Source organism: Macaca fascicularis, chromosome 11, assembly GCF_037993035.2.
Source record: "Macaca fascicularis isolate 582-1 chromosome 11, T2T-MFA8v1.1".
Classification (NCBI taxonomy): Eukaryota; Metazoa; Chordata; class Mammalia; order Primates; family Cercopithecidae; genus Macaca; species Macaca fascicularis.
The window spans coordinates 55,704,553-55,718,194 of record NC_088385.1 but is presented as its reverse complement, the minus strand read 5'-3'; the positions used below and the strand labels follow the sequence as shown (position 1 = coordinate 55,718,194).

The following is a 13,642-nucleotide window of genomic DNA, read 5'->3' as shown; positions in this document are numbered from 1 at the left end:
CCCCGTCTCTACTAAAAATACAAAAAAATTAGCCGGGCGAGGTGGCTGGCGCCTGTAGTCCCAGCTACTCGGGAGGCTGAGGCAGGAGAATGGCGTAAACCCGGGAGGCGGAGCTTGCAGTGAGCCGAGATCGCGCCACTGCACTCCAGCCTGGGCGACAGAGCGAGACTCCGTCTCAAAAACAAACAAACAAACAAACAAACAAACAAAAAAACATGTGAATGAGTAGACAAAATATGCTGTGTCCATACAATGGAATATTATTCAGAACAAACTATGGATACCAGCTACAATGTAGGTGAACCTCAAAAAGAATATGCAGGCTGGGCGCTCTGGCTCACACCTGTAATCCCAGCACTTTGGGGGGCCAAGGCGGGAGGATTGCTTTAGCCTAGGAGATGGAGACCAGCTTGAACAATGTGGCGAAATCCCTTCTCTACAAAAAATACAAAAGAAGTTAGCCGGGCGTGGTGGTGCATACCTGTTGTCCCAGCTACCCCAGGAGGCTGAGGTGAGAGGATCACCTAAGCCCCAGAGGTCAAGCCATAATCAAGCCATTGCGCTCCAACTGGGTGACAGAGCAGCCCTGTCTCAAAAAAGAAACAACAAAAACAAAACAAACAAACCCTTTTTTAGACTGGAGTCTCACTCTGCCACCTAGGCTGGAGCAGTGCCTGATCTCAGCTCACTGCAACCTCCACCTCCCGGGTTCAATAAATTATCCTGCCTCAGCTTCCCGAGTAGCTGGGACTACAGGTGTGCACCACCAAGGCTGCCTAATTTTTGTATTTTTAGTAGAGATAGGGTTTTACCATGTTAGCCAGGTTGGTCTCAAACTCCTGACCTCACATGATCCACCCACCTCGGCCTCCCAAAGTGCTGGGATTACAGTCGTGAGCCACCATGCCCAGCCAAAAAAACCCTATGCTCGGCCGGGTGCGGTGGCTCAAACCTGTAATCCCAGCACTTTGGGAGGCCGAGGCGGGCGGATCACAAGGTCAGGAGATCAAGACCATCCTGCCTAACACGGTGAAACCCCGTCTGTACTAAAAAATACAAAAAAACTAGCCGGGCGAGGTGGCGGGCGCCTGTATTCCCAGCTACTCGGGAGGCTGAGGCAGAAGAATAGTGTAAACCTGGGAGGCAGAGCTTGCAGTGAGCTGAGATCTGGCCACTGCACTCCAGCCTGGGTGACAGAGAGAGACTCCGTCTCAAAAAAACAAAACAAAACAAAACAAAACAAAACAAAACAAAAAAAAACTCTATGCTCAGTGAAATAAGCCAGATACAAGTGATTACATATTGTATGGCTACATTTATATGAAATATCTGGAAAAGGCCAAGCTATAAAGACAGAAAGTAGATTACCTTCTTTCTTTTTTTCTTATTTTCTCTCCTTCTTTCTTTCTCTCTCTCTCTCTCTGTCTCTCTTTCTCTTTCTTTTTTTGACTGAGTCTTGCTCAGTTGCCCAGGCTAGAGTGCAGTGGCACAGTCTCGGCTCACTGCAACCTGCACCTCCCAGGTTCAAGTGATTCTCCTGCCTCAGCTTCCCAAGTAGCTGGGATTACAGGCACCCGCTACTACACCCGGCTAATTTTTGTATTTTTAGTAGAGATGGGGTTTCACCATGTTGGCCAGGCTAGTCTCAAACTCCTGGCCTCAAGTGATATACCTTGGCCTCCCAAAGTGCTAGGGTTACAGGTGTGAGCCACCGCACCCAGCCAGATTACCTTCTTTCTAACCCCCTAACCCCCAGTGGGAAATCCTAACCCCCAATGGAATGATATTAGGTGGGGCCTTTGGGAGGTATTTAGGTTTAGACAGGTCATGAGAGTGGAGCTCCCATTATGGGATTAATGTCCTTAGAAGAAGAGAAAGAGACTAGCATTGTCTCTCGGCTTTGTGAGGATATTGGGGAAAGACAGCCATGTGCAAACCAGGAAGAGAGCCCTCACCAGACACCAGATCTGCCAGCACCTTGATCTTGGACTACCCAGGCTCCAGAGCTGTGAGAAATAAACATCTGTTGTTTAAGCCACCTAGTATATGGTATTATGTTATGGCAGCCTGAACTAAGACAATTTTCTATTATCTGTGGGAGGGGAGAGGAAGATAGTATAATAGTAAATGTGTATAAATATATATAGTAAATGTGCTTGAGGGATAATACTGGGATGTTGAAAATGCTCGAAAATGTATTTATGTTAAACAGGTTGATGAATTTGGTTTGAAAAGTCATTGAGCCAGATGCCATGGCTCACCCCTATAATCCTGGCACTTTGGGAGGCCAAGGAAGGAGGATCACTTGAGCCCAGAAGTTCAAGATCAGCCTGGGAAACATAGCGAGAACTTGTTTGTAAAAAATAAAAATAGTCTGGGCATGGTGGCTCACGCCTGTAATCTAAGCACTTTGGGAGGTTAAGGTGGGTGGATCACCAGCCTGGCCAACATGGTGAAACCCTGTAGCCAGGCGTGGGCATGGTGGCTCACCCCTATAATCCTGGCACTTTGGGAGGCCAAGGTGGGTGGATCACCTGAGGTCAGGAGTTCAAGACCAGCCTGACCAACATGGAGAAACCTTATCTCTACTAAAAATACAAAATTAGCTGGGCGTGGTGTCGCATGCCTGTAATCTCAGCTACTCAGGAGGCTGAGGCAGGAGAATCACTTGAACCTGGAAGGCAAAGGTTGCAATGAGCTGATATCATGCCGTTGCACTCCAGCCTGGGCAACAAGAGCAAAACTCTGTCTCGAAAAAATAATAATAATAAAATAAAATTTAAAATAAAAATACGGGAGGCTGAGGCAGGAGAATGGCGTGAACCCGGGAGGCGGAGCTTGCAGTGAGCTGAGATCCGGCCACTGCACTCCAGCCTGGGTGGTAGAGCGAGACTCCGTCTCAAAAAATAATAATAATAATAATAATAAAATAAAATAAAATAAAAATAAAAAGCCTGGTTGGGTGTGGTGGCTCATGCCTGTAATCCCAGCACTTTGGGAGGCTGAGGTGGGTGGATCACTTGAGGTCAGGAGTTCAAAACCAACCTGGCCAACATGGTTAAACCCTGTCTCTACTAAAAACACAACAATTAGCCCAGGTGTGGTGGCACACATCTGTAGTCCCAGCTACTTGCGTGGCTGAGGTATGAGGATTGCCTGAACCCAGGAGGTGGAGGTTGCCGTGAGCTGTGATCATGCCACTGCACTCCAGCCTGGGTGACAGAACAACCTAGTCTCAAAAAAAAAAAAAGTCATCAAATTATACACTTTAAAAAAGTGAACTGGCCAGGTGCAGTGGCTCACGCCTGTAATCCCAGCACTTTGGGAGGCTGAGGCGGGCAGATCACCTAAGGTCGGGAGTTCGAGACCAGCCTGACCAACATGGAGAAACCACGTCGCTACTAAAAATACAAAATTAGCTGGGCGTGGTGGCGCATGCCTGTAATACTCATGACAATCATAGTCCTGGGTTCCGTAACTGGTCACGTGGTCATAGCTGGTATTAATAGCTACCTTTTTCTACTACTATCCTGTATTCCCTTTGCCTTCAGCAAGCACCTTAACAGGTGTTTACCTGTTTCTTTTCTTTTCTTTTTTTTTTTTTTGAGATGGAGTCTTGCTCTGTCGCCCAGGCTGGAGTGCAGTGGCCGGATCTCAGCTCACTGCAAGCTCCGCCTCCCGGGTTTACGCCATTCTCCTGCCTCAGCCTCCTGAGTACCTGGGACTACAGGCGACTGCCATTATGCCCAGCTAATTTTTTTGTATTTTTAGTAGAGACGGGGTTTCACCGTGTTAGCCAGAATGGTCTCGATCTCCTGACCTCGTGATCCGCCCGTCTCGGCCTCCCAAAGTGCTGGGATTACAGGCTTGAGCCACCGCGCCCGGCCTTTTCCTGTTTCTTTACCTGATGGACTGACTCAAAGCTGCATTCCTGAAGGCTCCGGGCCATTAGTAGTCCTGGATTGGTTTGTTCTAGTTTTCCATTTGACTTTAATCACAGGTCACAGTAATACTGAGATGACCTAAGGAATCGCCTGTAGTGTTGATATACTGATACTTACCTACACTGTGAGGTAATATTCCAATTTTTCTTTTTCTTTCTTCTTTTTTTTTTTTTTTTTTTTTTTGACGGAGTCTCACTCTATCACCCAGGCTGAAGTGCAATGGTGCGATCTCAGCTCACTGCAACCTTGGTCTTCTGCTTCAGCTTCCCAAGTCACTGGAAATACAGGCGTGCACTACCATGCCTGGCTAATTTTTGTATATTTATTTATTTATTTATTTTTGTTGTTTGTTTGTTTCTTTTTTGAGATGAAGTCTTGCTCTGTCACCCAGGCTGGAGTGCAGTGGTGTGATCTTGGCTCATTGCAACCTCCACCTTCCCAGTTCAAGCAATTCTCCTGCCTCAGCCTCCAGAGTAGCTGGGATTACAGGTGCGCGCCACCACGCCCAGCTAATTTTTGTATTTAGTAGAGATGGGGTTTCACCATGTTGGCTAGGCTGGTTGTGAACTTCTGACCTCAGGTGATCTGCCCACCTCGGCCTTCCAAGTTCTGGGATTATAGGCATGAGCCACCACGCCCAGCCTCCAATTTTTCATTGCTAGTTAGGATCAATCACCCCAGCCAGTACAGTAACTTCTTTCTTCGCCTGCTGACTCAGAGCCATGAGGATCCCAAAGTGGCCTGGCTTCAGTCAATGGATCACTGTGTCTCCTGGTGGAAGCATTCTTCCCTTTGGAGCTAAGACCTCTAGGCCAGCAGAGCATGAGACTGGAAGAACAGGAAACAAAAATGTTGCTAGTCGGCCTCTAGTGGTAATTGTGCATTGTGCCATTCCCATTTCCATCCTTTAATTCCTGGACCTATGAATCCTGGCTGTGGAAGAAACAGCCCTATGTATTGAACACTGATTCAGAACATAGATAGTCTTCTAGAGATCCATGCTAAAAAAAAAAAAAAGACGAGATCCATGCTCCAGCCTTGCAAGGTGTTGTGACCTAGCTGATAGCATAAATGTGTCTTCAAAAGGTCATTCCAGGCTGGGCGCGGTGGCTCACATCTGTAATCCCAGCACTTTGGGAGGCCGAGGTGGGTGGATCACCTGAGGTCAGGAGTTCGACACCAGCCTGACCAACATGGAGAAAACCCGTCGCTACTAAAAATACAAAATTAGCTGGGTGTGGTGGTGCATGCCCGTAATCCCAGCTACTCTCGAGGCTGAGGCAGGAGAATCATTTGAACCCGGGATGCAGAGGTTGCGGTGAGCTGAGATGGTGCCATTGCACTCCAGCCTGGGCAACAACAGTGAAATTCCGTCTCAAAAAAAAAAAAAAAAAAAAAAGCCATTCCATCATTCTGTCAAACCAGCTTCAAGTTGGTGGGGAACATGGTAAGACTAGTGAATTTATAAGCATGGGCCCATTGCCACACTTCATTTGCTGTAAAATGAATTCCTTGATCAGAAGCAATGCTGTGTGGAACACCATGAAGGTGAATGAAACATCCTGTAAATCCATGGATGGTAGTTTTGGCAGAAGCATTGTGTATAGAGAAGACAAATCCGGATTTGCTCGTTCTCATGTTTATTTGCCATTTGAACATCCTCTTTTGTAGTGTATCTAATCAAGTTCTTGCCAATTTTTATGTTAGATTGTATATCTTTTACTGATTTATAGGAATTCATTTTATACAGTATTCTGGATGTAAGTCTTTTATCAGTATATGTGTTTCAAATTTCTTTTCCCAGTCTATGGCTTACCTTTTCACTTTATTTTCTTTTTCAAAAATTTAATTCACATACCATAATATTCAACCTTTTTTTCACCTTTTTAATAATGTTTTGTTTGGTTTGGGCCAATAGAATATTTAAAACTTTTAATGTAGTAAATTACATGACTGTATTAGAACACGTCATGTACCCCATAAATATATACACCCACTATGTACCCACAAAAATTTAAAATAATAATAATTTTTAAATGTAGTCAAGTATATCAGTCTTTTTCTTTAGGCTTACTATTTGGTTTTTGTATACTGTTTAAGAAATCTTTCCCAAAAAAAGATGTCTTTTTTCTATTCTAAGGTCATGAAGATAGGTTTCTACCTCATTTCTAGAGGCTTTATTGTTCTGCCTTTTACATTTATATATACAATTCACCTGGGTTGATTTTTGTTATTGTGATTTTATATATGCCTTAGAGATACTTCCTCACTGCTCTGCACTGTCGTCCCTTTTGTCATAAATCAAGTGTACATCTATGTGTGGGTTTGTGTTTAGATTTTTTATTCTATCCCATTGACCTACTTTTTTTCTTTTTTCTTTTTTCTTTTTTTTTTTTTTTTGAGACAGAGTCTTGCTCTGTTGCTCTGGATAGAATGCAATGGTGTGATCTTGGCTCACTGCAACCTTTGCCTCCTGGGTTCAAGAGATTCTCCTGCCTCAGCCTCCTGAGTAGCTGGGACTATAGGCACACGCCACCACGCCCAGGTAATTTTGTATTTTTAGTAGCAATGGGGTTTCACCATGTTGGTCAGGCAGGTCTCGAACTCCTGACCTCATGATCTGCCCGCCTGAGCCTTCCAAAGTGCTGGGATTACAGGCATGAGTCACTGTGCCTGGCTTTTTTTTTTTTTTTTTTTTTTTTTTTTTTTTGAGACAGAGTATCACTCTTGCCCAGGCTGGAGCACAGTGGCAGGATCTTGGGTAACTGCAACCTCCACCTCCTGGGTTCAAGCGATTCTCCTGCCTCAGGCTCCCAAGTACCTGGGATTACAGGCGTGCACTACCACGCCCAGCTGATTTTTGTATTCTTAGTAGAGATGGGGTTTCACCATGTTGGCCAGGCTGGTCTCAAACCCCGGATCTCATGTGATCCACCCACCTTGGCCTCCCAAAGTGCTGTGATTACAAGCATGAGCCACTGCGCCCGGCCTGTTAGAAAGTTTTTCTTTTTCTTTTTCTTTTTAATTTTTTGTTTTTTGGGTGTTTTGTTTGTTTGTTTGTTTTTTTTTTGAGACGGAGTCTCGCTCTGTCACCCAGGCTGGAGTGCAGTGGCCGGATCTCAGCTCACTGCAAGCTTCGCCTCCCAGGTTCACGCCATTCTCCTGCCTCAGCCTCCTGAGTAGCTGGGACTACAGGTGCCCGCCACCTCGCCCGGCTAGTTTTTTTGTATTTTTTAGTAGAAACGGGGTTTCACCGTGTTAGCCAGGATGGTCTCGATCTCCTGACCTCGTGATCCGCCCGTCTCGGCTTCCCAAAGTGCTGGGATTACAGGCTTGAGCCACCGCGCCCGGCCGGGTTTTTTTTGTTTTTTGAGACGGAGTCTTGCTTTTGTTGCCCAGACTGGAGTGCAATGGTGCAATCTTGGTTCACTGCAACCTCCGCCTCCTGGGTTCAGGCGATTCTCCTGCCTCAGCCTCCCGAGTAGCTGAGATTACAGGTGTCTGCCACCACGCCCAGGGTAATTTTTGCATTTTTAGTAGAGACAGGGTTTCACCATGTTGGCCAGGTTGGTCTTGAACTCCTGACCTCAGCTAATCTGCCTGCCTTGGCCTCCCAAACTGCTGGGATTACAAGCGTGAACCACTGCCAAGCATGGTAAAGTTTTTCTTTATTTTTTTTCTTCCTTTCTTTTTTATGAGACGGAGTTTCACTCTTGTTGCCCAGGCTGGAGTGCAATGGCATGATCTCAGCTCACCGCAACCTCTGCCTTCCGGGTTCAAGCAATTCTCCTGCCTCAGCCTCCCGAGTAGCTGAGATTATAGGCATGTGCCACCACGCCCAGCTAATTTTGTATTTTTAGTAGAGATGAGGTTTCTCCATGTTGGTCAGGCTGGTGTTGCCTGGTAAAGTTTTTCTGCTAGATATCTTAAACATATTTTGTTAGAATTATTCTAAGGTACTTGATATTTTTATTCAAATGTAAATGGTATCTTTACAAAGTTCTGTTTGTTGCTGACATATGAGAATAAAATTGGCTAGGTGCAGTGGCTCACGCCTGTATTCCCAGCACTTTCGGAGGCTGAGGCAGGCAAATCACCTGAGGTCAGCAAATCACCTGAGTTTGAGACAAGCCTGACCAACATGGTGAAACCCAGTCTCTACTAAAAATACAAACATTAGCCAGGTGTGGTGGCGAGTGCCTGTAATCCCAGCTACTAGGGAGCCTAAGACAGGAGAATCACTTGAATCCCGGAGACAGAGGTTGCAGTGAGCCGAGATGGTGCCATTGCAGTCCAGCCTGGGTGACAGAGACTCTGTCTCAAAAATAAAATAAATAAAATGAAATAAAATAAAATAAATATAAAATAAAATGAAATGAAATTGAAGCCAGCGAGTGAATCTGCCTATCTGAATGTGTTTCTGCAGAAATTTTTATTTATCTATTTCACTGTTTTGAGATAAGGTCTTGCTATCATCCAGGCTGGAGTGCAGTGGCATAATCACAGCTCAGTACCATCTAACTTCTGGGCTCAAGAGATCCTCCCGCTTTAGCCTCCCAAGTAGCTAGGACTATAGACTTGAACCTAAAAATATTTTTAATTTTATTTATTTTATTTTTTTGAGATGGAGTCTCGCTCAGATGGAGTCAGCGCAATCTCAGCTCACTGCAAGCTCCACCTCCCGGGTTCACCCCATTCTCCTGCCTCAGCCTCCCGAGTAGCTGGGACTACAGGTGCCTGCCACCACGCCCGACTAATTTTTTTGTATTTTTAGTAGAGACGGGGTTTCACCGTGTTAGCCAGGATGGTCTCGATCTCCTGACCTCATGATCCATCTGTCTCGGCCTCACAAAGTGCAGGGATTACAGGAGTGAGCCACTGGGCCTGACCTAAAAATATTTTTAAATTGGCTAATTAGAAAAAAAAAATCTTTTGTAGAGATGAGGTCTCACTATATTGCCCAGGTTGGGAACTCTTGACCTCAAGCGATCCTCCTGCCTAAGCCTCCCAAAGTGCTGGGATTACATGTGTGAACCATTGTGCCCACCCCTCTTTCTTATAATGTCTTTATTGGATTTAATATCAAGGTTATGTTTGTCTAATAAAATGAATTGGGGAGAGTAGCCTTTTTTTTTTTTTTTTCTGTCTTCTTCTTTCTTTTTGTTTTTATTTTTCTTTTTGAGACAATCTCACTCTGTCACCCAAGCTGGAGTGCAATGGCACAATCATGGCTCACTGCAGCCTCAACCTCCCCTACTCAGGCACTTCTCCCAACTCAAGCCTCCCAAGTAGCTGGGACTACAGGTGCATGCCACCTGGCATGGCTAGTTCTTTGTATTTTTTTGTAGAGATCAGGTTTTACCATGTTGCCCAGGCTGGTCTCAAACTCCTGGGCTCAAGTGATCCACCTGCCTTGGCCTCCCAAAGAGCTGCTATTACAGGCATGAGCCACTGGGTCCAGCTGTTTATTTCTATTATTTGCAAGCATTTATGTCCAGTTGGCATTTTTTCTTCCTTAAATGTTTGGTAGAATTCACTGGTGCCACATCTGGGCCTGGGATTTGATTTGTGTGAATTTAAAAAATAACAGCTGTATTGAGACATAATTCACATGCCAAGCAAATCACCCACTTAAAATGTACGATTCTCGAACTTGTCTCAGAGGCATGAAAAAAATGTACAATTGAATGATTTTTAGTTATTCACAGACTTGTGCAACCATCACCACAACCAAATTTACAACATTTAGAACATTTTCAAAGTTAGGACATAAAGAAAGCTTAGCCATTAGCAGTCATTCCCCTTCTGTGGGATTTTTTTTTTTTTTTTTTGAGACGGAGTCTCTTTCACAAAGGCTATTAAATCTATAATTAAAATATATTAATATTAAACTATTAATATATATATTAAAAATATTCCTGGTTGGGTGCAGTGGCTCATGCCTGTAATCCCAGCACTTTGAGAGGCTGAGGGCGGGCGGATCACTTGAGGTCAGGAGTTTGAGACCAGCCTGGCCAACATGGTGAAACTCTGTCTCTTACTAAAAACACAAAAAATTAGCTGAGGGTGGTGACAGGCGCCTATAGTCCCAGCTACTCAGGAGGCTGAGGCAAGAGAATTGCTTGAACCTGGGAGGCAGAGGTTATAGTGAGCTAAGACTGCACCACTGCACTCCAGCCTGGGTGACAGAGCGAGACTCCGTCTCAAAAAAAAAAAAAAAGAAAAAAAAATTATAGATTTAATTAAGCATTTTCTCCTTCCTTCATGGTCAAACCCAAGTGCCTACATTTCAGGATTAGCTCTTCCCTGAGAGGTCTGCTCCACAGAATCAATGCCACCAAACAATGAGGTGCTGACTGGCACCAAACAATGATGAGGTGCTGACTGTTTGTGGCACCATGCTGGGAACAGAGACAGAGAAAGGATATAAGTTGATGGGGCACTGAATTCTGGCTCCATAGAACCCTAAAATTTAGCACCAGTTCAGAGACAAGCCTTTGAACAAGGTTAAATTCTGAATTTCTATCTTCATCTGCAAAGTAGGGTGAGTAATCTCTTCTGTATTTTTCAGGATTGGAGTGGGCCAAATGAGAGAATATGTGTAAAAGCACCTTGAAAATTGTTGTTTTTGTTTTTGTTTTTTTGAGACAGAGTCTCTGTCACCCAGGCTGGAGTGCAGTGGCATGATCTTAGCTCACGGCCACCTCTGCCTCCCTAATTCAAGCGATTCTCCTGCCTCAGCCTCCTGAGTAGCTGGGATTACAGGCCCATGCCACCACGCTCGGCTAATTTTTGTATTTTTTAGTAGAGACGGGGTTTCACCATGTTGGCTAGGCTGGTCTTAAACTCTTGACCTCAGAGATCCACCCGCCTCAGCCTCCCAAAGTGCTGGGATTACAAGCATCAGCCACTGCACGCGGCCGCACCTTGAAAATTGTAAGCCTAGGCTACAGGAGGAAATCCTGTCTCTACAAAAAGCACAAAAAATTAGCCAGGCATAGGGGCATGCCTCTGTAGTCCCAGCCCCTTGGGAGGCTGAGGTGGGAGAATCACCTGAGCCTGGGAGGTCAAGGCTACAGTGAACCATGATAGCACCACTGCACTCCAGCCTGGGTGATAGAGTGAGACCCTGTCTTTAAACAAAGAAAGGGGCCAGGTGCGGTGGCTGCTGCCTGTAACTCCAGCACTTTGGGAGGCCGAGGCAGGAGGATCACAAGGTCAGGAGTTCGAGAGCAGCCTGGCCAACATAGTGAAACCCCATCTCTACTAAAAATATAAAAATTATCCAGGCATGGTGGCACGTGTCTGTAGTCCCAGCTACTCGGGAGGCTAAGGCAGGAGAATCACTTGAACCCTGGAGGTGGAGATTGCAGTGAGCCGAGATCACACCACTGCTCCACCTTGGGCAACGGAGTGAGACGTCATCTCAAAAAAAAAAAAGAGAAGAAAAGAAAAGAGGCCAGAGGCCAGGGCCGGGTGCAGTGGTTCACACCTGTAATCCCAGCACTTTGGGAGGCCGAGGCGGGCAGATCACGAGGTCAGGAGATCGAGAGACTATCCTGGCTAACACAGTGAAACCCCGTCTCTACTAAAAACACAAAAAATTAGCGGGGTGTGGTGGCGGGTGCCTGTAGTCCCAGCTACTTTGGAGGCTGAGGCAGGAGAATGGTGTGAACCCGGGAGGCAGAGCTTGCAGTGAGCCGAGATCTGCGCCACTGCACTCCAGCCTGGGGGCAGAGCAATACTCAGTCTTTTTTTTTTTTTTTTTTTTTTTTTTTTTTGTGAGACGGAGTCTCGCTCTGTCGCCCAGGCTGGAGTGCAGTGGCGCAATCTCGGCTCACTGCAAGCTCCGCCTCCCGGGTTCCCGCCATTCTCCTGGCTCAGCCTCCCGAGTAGCTGGGACTACAGGCGCCCACAACCTCGCCCGGCTAATTTTTTTTTATACTTTTAGTAGAGACGGGGTTTCACCGTGGTCTCGATCTCCTGACCTTGTGATCCGCCCGCCTCAGCCTCCCAAAGTGCTGGGATTACAGGCGTGAGCCACCGCGCCCGGCCAAATACTCAGTCTTAAAAAAAAAAAAAAAAAAAGAAAGAAAGAAAAGAAAAGAAAAGAGGCCAGGTGTGGTGGCTCATGCCTGTAATCCTAGCACTTTGGGAGGCTAAGGCAGGTAGATCACTTGAGGTCAGGAGTTCAAGACCAGCCTGGCCAGCATGGTGAAACGCTGTTTCTACTAAAAATGTGAAAATTAGCTAGGCGTAGTGGCACATGCTGGTAATCCCAGTTATTTGGCAGGCTGTGACAGGAGAATCGCTTGAACCTGGGAGGCAGAGGTGGTTGCAGTAAGCTGAGATTACACCACTGCACTCTAGCCTGGTGACAGAGCAAGAGTGTCTCAAAAAAACAAGGAAGGAAGGAGACAGAGAGAAAAAAAGAGAAAGAGAAAAAGAAAGAGAGAGAAAGGAAGGAAGGAAGGGAGGAAGGAAAGAAAGGAAGGAAGGAAAGGAAGGAAGGAAGGAAGGAAGGAAAGAAAGGAAGGAAGGAAGGAAGAAAGGAAGGAAGGAAGGAAGGAAGGAAGGAAGGAAGGAAGGAAGGAAGGAAGGAAGGAAGGAAATTATAAAGTAGTGCTCACTTGGGCAGCACATATTCTAAAACTGGAATGATACAAAGAAGACTAGCATGGTCCCTGCACAAGGATGACATGATTTAAAAAATTCTAAAGTATGCCAGGCGTGGTGGCTCAAGCCTGTAATCCCAGCACTTTGGGAGGCCGAGGTGGGTGGATTACCTGAGGTCAGGAATTTGAGACCAGCCTGGCCAACATGGTGAAACCCTGTGTCTACTAAAAATAAACAATTAGTTGAGTGTGGTGGCATACGCCTGTTGTCCCAGCTACTCAGGAGGCTGAGGCAGGAGAATCACTTGAACTCAGGAGGCAGAGGTTGCAGTAAGCTGAGAAAAAAAATTCTAAAGTATTATTAAGGTATTATTATTGAAGAGCTGGCGATTGATTCAGCAGAGGAAAAATATAGAAATAACAGAAATCATTACTAAAGATACACAAGCATGTACAACCATAACTACATTTTTTGAGCACTCACTATGTGCTAAGCACTGTATTTTTTTTTTTTTTTTTTTGAGGCAGAGTCGCTCTGTCGCCCAGGCTGGAGCTCGGTGGTGCAATCTCGGCTCACTGCAAGCTCTGCCTCGGGTTCATGCCATTCTCCTGCCTCAGCCTCCCAAGTAGCTGGGACTACAGGCGCCTGCCACCACGCCCGGCTAATTTTTTTGTATTTTTAGTAGAGACAGGGTTTCACTGTGTTAGCCAGGATGGGCTCGATCTCCTGACCTCGTGATCCGCCGGTCTCGGCCTCCCAAAGTGCTGGGGGATTACAGGCGTGAGCCACCGCGCCCGGCCGCTAAGCACTGTATTAAGTGCTGTATGTGAATCGCCCCTCATTGATTTTTACAATAACCCTGTAGAGTGTTGCTATTATTTTTATTTTACAGATAAGAAAAGTGATCCTTAGAGGGGCTAAGTCACTCACTCAAGGTTACATGGCTACTAACTGACAGTCGGTGAGGAGGTTTGGACTATGAGAGGACTGCATTTATGGTCTGTCAGGGAAGTTGACCCTCTCCACAGGGTACCAGTTATTCAATAACCCTTATAGGCCGGGCGCGGTGGCTCAAGCCTGTA

The 13,642-nt window shown here is 45.9% G+C and overlaps 1 non-coding gene across 1 annotated transcript; it reads left to right on the top strand.

Moving 5' to 3' along the window:
- Window positions 1–12,566: 12,566 nt before the first annotated feature.
- Window positions 12,567–12,668, top strand: LOC123567731 (U6 spliceosomal RNA). Its single transcript, XR_006690838.1, has one exon. It is a non-coding gene; the product is annotated as a U6 spliceosomal RNA (small nuclear RNA).
- Window positions 12,669–13,642: the final 974 nt, after the last annotated feature.